The sequence below is a fragment of the Arachis ipaensis genome, chromosome B04, assembly GCF_000816755.2.
Source record: "Arachis ipaensis cultivar K30076 chromosome B04, Araip1.1, whole genome shotgun sequence".
Taxonomy (NCBI): Eukaryota; Viridiplantae; Streptophyta; class Magnoliopsida; order Fabales; family Fabaceae; genus Arachis; species Arachis ipaensis.
In genome coordinates, this window is record NC_029788.2 from 26497620 (window position 1) to 26507514 (window position 9895).

Here is a 9895-nt window from a genome sequence, read left to right on the forward strand (position 1 = left end):
AAAATAGGTAGTAATAATTATTCAGATAATATTAGTTAAATTCTTAATAATAAATGTATTATTATTGGCAGACGACAAAGAAGAAAAAGATAATTTGATGTTATTAACTAGGTGTAAAATAAGTGTGTGAATGGACTGACTTATTTTGTTTTAGTTTGTTCAAGGTATAAATAGCAAACTAATTATATATCAAGTATATATAGACGTTTAAAATGAAAGTCTGACCCAATTAAGAGAAACCTGCAGACTAAACAAGTTAATTCATTTATTTTTTATTTTTATTTTTTTTTGTCTAAATAGTTTTAAATTGAAAAAAAACCAAAGAAAATAAACTTTTAGAGTGAAATATATATCAACTTTAAACCAAATTTTTTTTGGTCTTTGTAATAGATTATTGAATTAAAACTTGAGATATTTTAGTTAGAATTTGAGATATTTGGGTTGGATTATTATTAAAAAGTTGTTAAAAAAAAAATTGGACAAACTAAACAGGTCAGCCATTTTATTTCATGGACCATCCCATTTATTTCATCGGTTAATAGATCGAGAATGTTAAACGTTTAATTTTTCATAGACCTATTTTTTGAGACGAAAATCCATCAATTTAAGGTGTTAAACGGAGTAGTCCAACAAATTCAACCCATTTTGACTAACTTGTAATTTTGTAAAGGGCAACCAGAATAATGTTGCTCCAGATAGTGATGACGTGGTGATTTGATATGTCCACTTATCATTATCATTATTATTATTAAGGATAATGACATTTGAATTTATAATCTTAGGCATATATACCTTTTTTTCCCTGAAATTTTTAGTAATCACATCACAAGAAATAATTTTGTTTTAAAACCACTCTTAATTATAAATAGCCTGAGTAGTCAAGTAGAACCATAGCCTAAAATGTATATATGCTAAGCCTTTGACATGTCATTTGAGGATAAGTATTATGATCATAGCAGAGCACAAATCCTCATTCCATACCCTCTCTCTCTCTCTCTCTCTGTTGTTTTCCCCCATAAAAGATTCTATTCCCACATTGAAGGGAATTTAGCACACTACTGAGGCCAGTTGATTGAGGGAAAGGTGGAGACCTCAGAATTATTGTTGTCACTTGTCAGTGCTAGAAAGTGGCCAACCCAAATGATGAAGGAAATCTTTGAGAAGAAGAAATTCAAATAAGTGATGTGATAGGAACATATTAATTGAACATCTAATATAAATCAAAAATATTATTTCTACATCAAAATCAGCTATTAAAATCAGTCACCAATATATTTATGTATAAATATATGTGTTAGGGAAAAAAATTTTTTTTTCAATTCAAATACCTAAATAACAAATGGATGCCCATGCACTAGACAGGGTATTGGATAGCCCTTTTGAGAAGAATAACCATCACTTGCCCTTAAAGAGGAGTGAAGGGTGGTTTGTCAAAAGTGAGAATATTGTACAATGTACAAGTGCATTTGGCACCACTAGTCTCTATACCCCCCTCTTGGCTATAAAATGGCGTTAAGATTGAACATAGTTATATAGTCAACATATCAATGATAATGCATTCATTTTTCGGTCTGAGGGTCTTTCATGAAGTGGTTGAAAGTGAAATTAAGCCAAGGATGACTTGCCGGCAATCACTTGCTACTAAGCAAAATTAATTTTGCTTGATTTAGCCGGCAGGTCATCTTGTGGCTATATTTGACTTTCTTCTTCTCATGTGAGACTCTAATGACCTATCGTTAAACTTATCTAAAGATCAAATTGGTTGAGTTCTTTCTCAAAACTATGGTATATCTCCGGACTGATGAAACAATACTCTTTTTTCTTGATGAGTATGTTTTTTCATAATTTTTATTTTAATATTTAAGTATTATGTAGGACATTTGAACATTAATGCTACAAATAAAAGGATGCATGTCAACATAAAATGTCAGCTCCATTGTATGTGTGTGTATTTTGTATGTGGTAAAATCTCATGGAGATCCTGCTTTAGAGAAGCTTGGAAAAATGAATATCTAGTGTTAGATGCTCTATTATATCTTGTTGTTATGATTTCTGTGGCTGGTAAGATATATAAAGACATGTATATGTCTCTGACCTGATACTAATTGACAAATATTTTGTTACATTATTCATGGCAACAGTAACTAATGCATGATGAAAAATTAAACCTTCATATATTGTTAAACATAAACATCTCTCTCTCTCCAATGTTTTCATAAACATTTGTTTATTTGTGCATATTATTTTATTTGTTTATTATTTTTTCAATTGAAAGCAGCAACAGTTGACGCAAATTATGTAGGAATCTTAAAGAAAAGACTCATTGTGCCTTGTGCTACTTGGTGTTAGGATAAAAGTAAAATATACCTTTGTTTTTGGTAAAGTAAAATTGGATTTGTCTTTCTTTTTTCTTTTGTTAAATCAATAATCTGTTTGGATTTTCAAATGTACAATTCAACGTAACTGTTTGTTGATGATTGTGTAATAATGTTTCTTGTTATATATATCTATTTGTCATTTTTTTTTCTCCAAATTAAAAAGTCATGCTATACATCCATATATAATTTTTTATCCAAATATATCTAAGCTGACCTAATATAAAAAAAACTCAATACCATTAAATGAGCGTGTATATTACACGCGCCTAGAGCACCGAAAATGTTAACATATTCATTTGCGCCTTGAATATGAAACAACGTTTCTTCTTCAACATTGAAACCACTACTGGAGAACTTCGAATCTCTCTCAAAATCTCTCAAACTTTACTCGTGTTCTCTGCGAAAACCGTTACGGGAAAAGAATCACGAGAAGATTTCTAAAGGAAGACGAAAAAACGAATGAAAACAAGAACATTGACTCTGAAAGGTATGATAAAAACTACTGTTCATTTAAAATCTTGCAATCTCGCATTTCTTCTAGTTGCATTTTAGGTTTACTGAATTGAGTTACTTCGTTTAGTGGATTGACTTAATCTGATTCTATATTTTTGGCGTAACTAGGGCATAGGAATGGAAATGTGTTCTTTTTTTTTTTGTTCAGTGGAGTTGCTCATTTTTATTCATTTGATTGTTAGTGTGTTTAATTGAGTCCTTTTGCATGCAGAAATGATTTACTTGATGATTGAATGTTTATCACGTTTTATTCAGCATATGATTGGTGTTCGGTTCACTGGTGTTTGTCATTTAATTCACCTGATTGTTAGTGTGTTCAGTTGACTTCTTTTGCATGTAGAAAAGTTTTTCTCGATCAATGAATGTTTATTACATTTTATTCAGTACATGAATGACGTTCGGTTTAGTTGGGTTGGCCATTTTGATGTACTTGATTAAAATATGCATGCTTGTGCTTATTGGTGTATTGAATGAAGTATCGACCAAATTTTTTTGTCCTTACAGCAAAAATGAAGAAGACAATGGTGACAAAGAAAGAGAAGCCGCGCTATAATGTAAGCATATGTACACATTAAATATATTTATCACAAAAATCAGAGACCAAGTGATTCGAGCATTTGAAGCAATAAGACTCCCAAAGCCATTTGCTGTCATCTCTAGCCCTTATTGTAAATTCACATATGGGAATATAGATAGTAAATAGGATATACTTTGTTTGACTGGTTGTAATTAAAACTATTTTGTTTAATTTGTTTAAAAAAGCAAATACTGCTTCTTTCAGTGTGTGTGTGTGTGTGTGTGTGGATTAGTTCTTGTCCTGTCGGTCTGAGATGTTAATGTATATATCTGTTGGAACTGTCTGACTGCTGTTTTGTTCTAGATTCACAGTGAATGGAATCAGGGTATTTATCAAATATTAAGAGTCCCAAAAAAACAAATGAACCGAAATTAATACACTGGATGAACCGAAAAAGTTTATATATCAATATAGCAGAGAGCTAAATTTAAAAAAAAATGTTGCTATCAGTATTCAGTTTCATAAATACTTGAACTCTTTGACATAACAGAATAAATTGACTATTCAATAAATAAAAAAGTGACCATTCAATAAAGAATTTTAGAAAGCTAATATCAAACACAAAAAAGTGACTATCCAATAAAGACTAACACAAAAAAATGACTATTCAGAGTTGGAGATATCTTGGATTTTCACCTCCCTTATCTGCTGCATACGATTAGTTGATTCTTAATCTCGTCTTCCTTCTGATTCATGTTCCTTATTTTGGTAGAAAAACTGACAAATTTGGAATAATTTTTTTAGAACTTTTCGACTTCTTCTAGTGTCTTGAGAATCATCTCAACCTTTGGGACAAATTGTTCATCCACAACACACCTGGTCTGCAGAATGAACCGAACATGTTATTATGGTGAAACAATTGTATAGTACTATGAATAGAAAATTATCCATTATATATATTCAAATTCAAACAGTTATCTACATAATGAACCGAACACATCATTATGGTGAAACAATTGTATAGTACTAAATGAATAGAACATTGTCCATTATATAAAATCAAATTCAAACAGCTTTTTGCATAATAAACCGAACACGTTATTAAGGTGAAACAATTGTATAGTACTAAATTAAGGTAAAACAATTGTATAGTACTAAATGAACAGAATATTATCCATGATATAAAATCAAATTCAAACAGCTTTCTGCAGAATGAACCGAACGTATTATCATGGTAAAACAATTGTATAGTACTAAATGAACGAAACATTATCCATTATATAAATTCAAAACACCTGTGTCTACAATTGAGAGATTATAAATTCAATTCAATTCAATTCAATTCAGAACACATACGTACATTCAATTCAATTCAATTCAATTTAACAATTGCATTCCATTCAATTCGATTAAAAAAAATCCAAACCTCGTCCACTTAATTCATTTTAGAAGAATAATCCAAAACGCTCTCATTTATCTGATTTGAAGTTGAATCATTCATTGTTTTAATAGAATATGGAAATATGAAAACGAAGAAGATAAATCCACAAAATCAAAGAAGAAAATGAAGAAGAATAGGAAGAAGAAGGACGAGCAACAGAGAAGAAGAACGAGCAAAAGAGAAGAAAAAAAAAAGAAGAAGAAGAATGTTTACGTTGAAGAAAAAGTTTACGTAAATCTATTATGTTGATAGGAGGGAGAGGGAGGCGCGCGTGTATTTCACGTAACTTGGGAAAAGTGGGGAGGCGCGTTAACGAAAAAGGACTCGGATGACTTGGATGGGTTTTTTTATCTGGACGTAGAGCATTATTGATGGAATATATATGATTGGAAAATGCTATTTTTGATATGTAAATAATATTTTTGTAAGAATAAAGATAAACTTTTGCTAATATAAAAATGTATTTGTACTTTTTGGCAAAGCAGCTTAAATAATATAAGAATAGAAAAAAAATATGAAAATGAAACTATATTATACATTTTTGAAGGATTATAGCTTATAAGCGTATTTCAAACTCTCTAATTGATATTATACTACTTTTCATACTACTTTTCACACTACAATAAATTACCGGAATAGCGACTAATTTAGTGATAATTTTTTTTTTGAAAATCAGTCGCTAAATCCTTAGTGACCGATTTAGCGAACTATTTTGGTAGTCACTAAAACCTTGGTCGCTAATGGTTAGTGACTGATTTCTGAACAATGACACCAAACCCTCACCATAGAGTATCGGTCGCTAAATGGTAACCAAATTTTTGGATCGCTAAATCGGTCGCTGAGTATATCAGTTGCTAAATAGCGATCAACTTTTCGGTCGCTAAATTGATCGCTAGTTTGCCACCAGCATTTCGGTCTCTAATTTGCTACCAATGTTTCAGTTTCTAATTCGGTTGCTAAGTGGAGACCTGTATTTTAGCAACCAACATTTCAGTCACTAAATCAGTCGCTAATTAGCAACCAAGCATTATTAGTAACAAAAAAAATTTTCGTTATCTCAGATAGAATGAGATATCTTGCTTTGCATTGAATTAAAACAAAAAACTTGACAACATGAATATTCCCAAATAACCACATTAATTGAAAAGCTTATTTTATGCATCGTATAGCAAATTCTTGATAGTAAGAATTATTTTATTCTTATTCAATTCTAATAAAACTTCATTTATTCTGGAAACACTAACAACTAACATGAAAATATACAAAATCATTAAAAATAGCAGCTGCTTGAATCTACAATAAGATCATTTGTCTTCCTTCGCAAGTCAACATTACCCACTCCAGCCAGCAGAAATCCAACAACAGTATCCTACATTATATTCCATCAAGTAGTTATTACTTTTTATGATAGAGTGCATCTAAACTATCAAAATCAAAACAAACATCATAGAAACTAGAATGCATCATGATGCTAGATTTCCTATATCAAATATTGCATGTATGCACTAGAAGAGATATAGGCAAATTACATAGGCTAGTATTATATATGGATTACAGTAAATACAAATGCTTCAATAGGCTAATAGAGCTCTAATGTACAGGTCAAGATAGAAATAGGTTTTGCCATCAGAACCTGGTACTCATCAAGACATCAACCTCTAAACTTTCAAATATATATTGGTGGATGAAATAGGGTCATCTTAACAAGAACAATCATAAAAATTAAAGATAAAATGCTACAACTTTGTACCAACAGAAAATATTAAACCTCAATTGTCATTTGAACTCCGACCCAATCACCACATGTCCTAAGCTAAACCAGAAGGTTGAATTGCATATTAAAAAATTGAGAAAGAATCAAAATAAATTACCATACAAACCACTTAAAACCCTCGTCAGTCACAGAAATGCCACGCTTACCTCATCTGCGATCATAGAAATGAGTGTTGAACTTTTTGTGGGAATTTGAGCTCTATTTACTATTTAACCTGAACAATTGCAATGAACAATATTAAGGGGAAAGAAAAAGTAAACGAAATATGACGTACAAAAAAAGATATACAACTTGTAATTTGAAAGATTCAGCCACATACAACAAGGGTAAAAACATGACATTAGGTCCATTCTTTCAAATTTATATTGATCGGTTTTAGCACCATATGCCACAAAAGAATGGGCTGACTTCAAATCTTTAAATATTTATCAATCAACCAGATCCAGAGTCAATGAAATAATCAATTGATTGAAACAAATTGCTGAATTATATTTGATAAACTAGCATCAGCAAACTAAAGAACGTGAGATTTGCTGTAAGCAAGATGCATGAAATCAAATATCATTAGAGAAACAGAAAATTATACTCTAAAATGATAGTAAAAGGAAGAACCAAAATCATAACAAGATATCTTTAATACAATTTAAAACCGCGAAATGGAGAACTTGAAGGTCAAGGGAAAGAAAATTTTGAAATCTGCGTTTATTTAGAGTAGTTATACTGAATAAATCCGAAGCAAAATCGTAAGAGATCGCAGCTTATTGCATTCATCAATCATCAAAACTTTGAAAGCTCAAGGGATGAAAATAAATGGGTGAGAACTGGGAATGGAGATTGAAGCTTACCAAATGAATGGATTGATGAGAGTAAGGCTTGTCGGTCAGTATCCACACATCTACTGCTCTCAGCTCTGTTCTTGCTTCTTCATTTTGATTCAATCCGTATTCTATAAAAATACTCTTTGAGAAGCATCTGCTTGAACACTTCCAACCTACAAAATCATCACATTAATAAGCACAAAATTTTCTATTTTTCTTTTCTTTTCTATTTCTTTAACCGTCATCATTATCTTGTAGTATGGACAGTTCATAAAAAAAATCCCCCAAAGTTGAAATAATAGAAAGCTAAGCTCCAATCCACAAACAGATCCACAACGAGAACGAATTGACACCTAAATTACAAATCCAAATTTAAACTCCCAAGAAACCTAGCACTTAACCAAAATGCAGTGAAACACAAATTTGCAACGGTAGAGCAACACTTGAAGCTTATTATAGAGCTTAGTTATAATACTAGACCCGTTTCTATTCACTGATATCATGATCAAAACTTATTTAGATAATTGTTTGCTCATAATTAATGAAGTTTGGAAGATTTCTCCACTCACAAAACAATTAACTCTGGCTCTTATCATTTTGTTAGCAATTTTGTTAATTAGTTATTGGTAGTTATAGCAGTTGAAAGCTAGAAAAGTCTGCAATGTAAAAAGAGAGTACAACCATCAATTGTATAAATATTCATCACAGTACATAATATCTGCTGAACAAAATCAATATAAGACTTTCATTCATAGTTCAATTTTCTCTTCTACCTTTACTTCATAGTCTAGTTGTTCTTTCTCAATAGATACTCAATGATATGATCCATCCCTATTCATAAAGAAGTCTGGTAAGCTTCAACTCTATATTTTTTTGCTTATGTATATGACATACTTATTAAGAGTAATGATCCTTATGCTATTACATCAACTATTTTACAATTGAACAATATTCTTGATGAGAGTTGTTAGAGAATTTAGCTACTTTCTTGGTATTAAATCAACTAAGCTTTCTTCAGCGTAGCTTCTACCTTCAAGTTTAACTTATTATTGAGTTGTTTTGTGTTGTGTGTTAATTTAACGAAAATAATTAATATTCTAATAGATAAAACCAAATCAAAATCAAAATACAAAAATATTCTCTGGAATTATAGTGAGAAATCAAAATTAGAGATACGAAGTTGAAGTACCTGGACTGAAGAAGAAAATCAGCTTAACTGGAAGATTGTTGTTGTTGTTGTTACCGGAGAAGTTACCACAGGAGGCGATGCTGAGAAAAGAACGACGGAAAGTGACTTCTCTCCACTCCACCGGAGAGTGAGGGAGGCGACGAAAGGGACACTGTGTGAAGAGAGAGCTTAGGGTTATTAGGGTTGAAAAGTGATGGGTTTTTTTAATTTATTTTGAAATCTAGTTTGTTCCCATTATTTAAAACAGTGACCGATTTAGCAACTAATTAATTTGTAACTTTTATTTTTTAGTTGGTCACCAACTGCTCTAATGCTAAGATTTTATAGTTGGTTGATAAAATCGGTCACTATATTAACCCTTAGCAACCGATTTAGTGACTGCTACCTTAGCGACCGACTATTTTATCAACATATTTTTAAGTTGGTTGCTAATTCAGTCGCTAAATTATAAAATAGCAACCATTTAGCGACCGAATGCTTTAAAATCAGCATTTTATAATTGGTCGCTAAATCGATCGCTATCTTAACACTTAGCAACCGATTTAGCGACCAACTTTGTAACGACCGATTTAGCGACCAACCACCATTAAGTTTGTTTTTATATTGGTCGCAAAATCAGTCGCTAAATTAAAAATAGCGACTGATTTAGGTATGTTCAACATACCTTAAAAACTTGTTTTTTGTTTTCGTTGTTAATTCGGTCGCTAAGTTAAAAAAATAGCGACTGATTTTAACGACCAACTAGATTGGCTTTGTCATTAGTAGTTAAATCGGTCACTAATTTTTATTTTAGCAATCAATTTGACAATTAAGAGTGGGTGGTCACTAAATCGGTCGCTAATTAAAATTTAGCAATCGATTTTTTTTAAGTTCTAAAAAAGTTTAATTAATCACAAAATCAATTGCTAATAATGACCGATTTTGTTGATCGCTAAAATTGGTCGCTATTTTAAAACGTTTTTATAATAAAAGCAACCTGGGTATAAACAGCACAGCATAAATTTGTAATCAAATTAAAGAATTTAAGGATGAAAAAATGTAAATTTGTAATTTTTATTTTTATTTTAATTTTAATTTCGTCTCACATTTATTGTACCTATATATATCCAGCTGTCCTCCTCCTTATCATTAAGGCGCGAGAGAATATACACTAGCTATTTACCGAATTTCATGAATGTTCGTTAAGTAAATCACAATAATGAACACTTATTACGATAAAAATACTATATGTATATAAAAATTTAATTGATTTAACAACATGTATT

General features: G+C 30.9%; 2 long non-coding RNA genes across 2 annotated transcripts; one reads left to right on the plus strand and one right to left on the minus strand.

The window, feature by feature from the left end:
• On the plus strand, window positions 1466-3770 carry LOC110270998. Its single transcript, XR_002360896.1, has 2 exons — window positions 1466-2865; window positions 3396-3770. It is a non-coding gene; the product is annotated as an uncharacterized LOC110270998 (long non-coding RNA).
• Window positions 5970-8840, minus strand: LOC107637700. The gene is made up of 4 exons (XR_001619472.2): window positions 8631-8840; window positions 7469-7614; window positions 6770-6837; window positions 5970-6218 (listed from the first exon to the last, which is right to left on the minus strand). It is a non-coding gene; the product is annotated as an uncharacterized LOC107637700 (long non-coding RNA).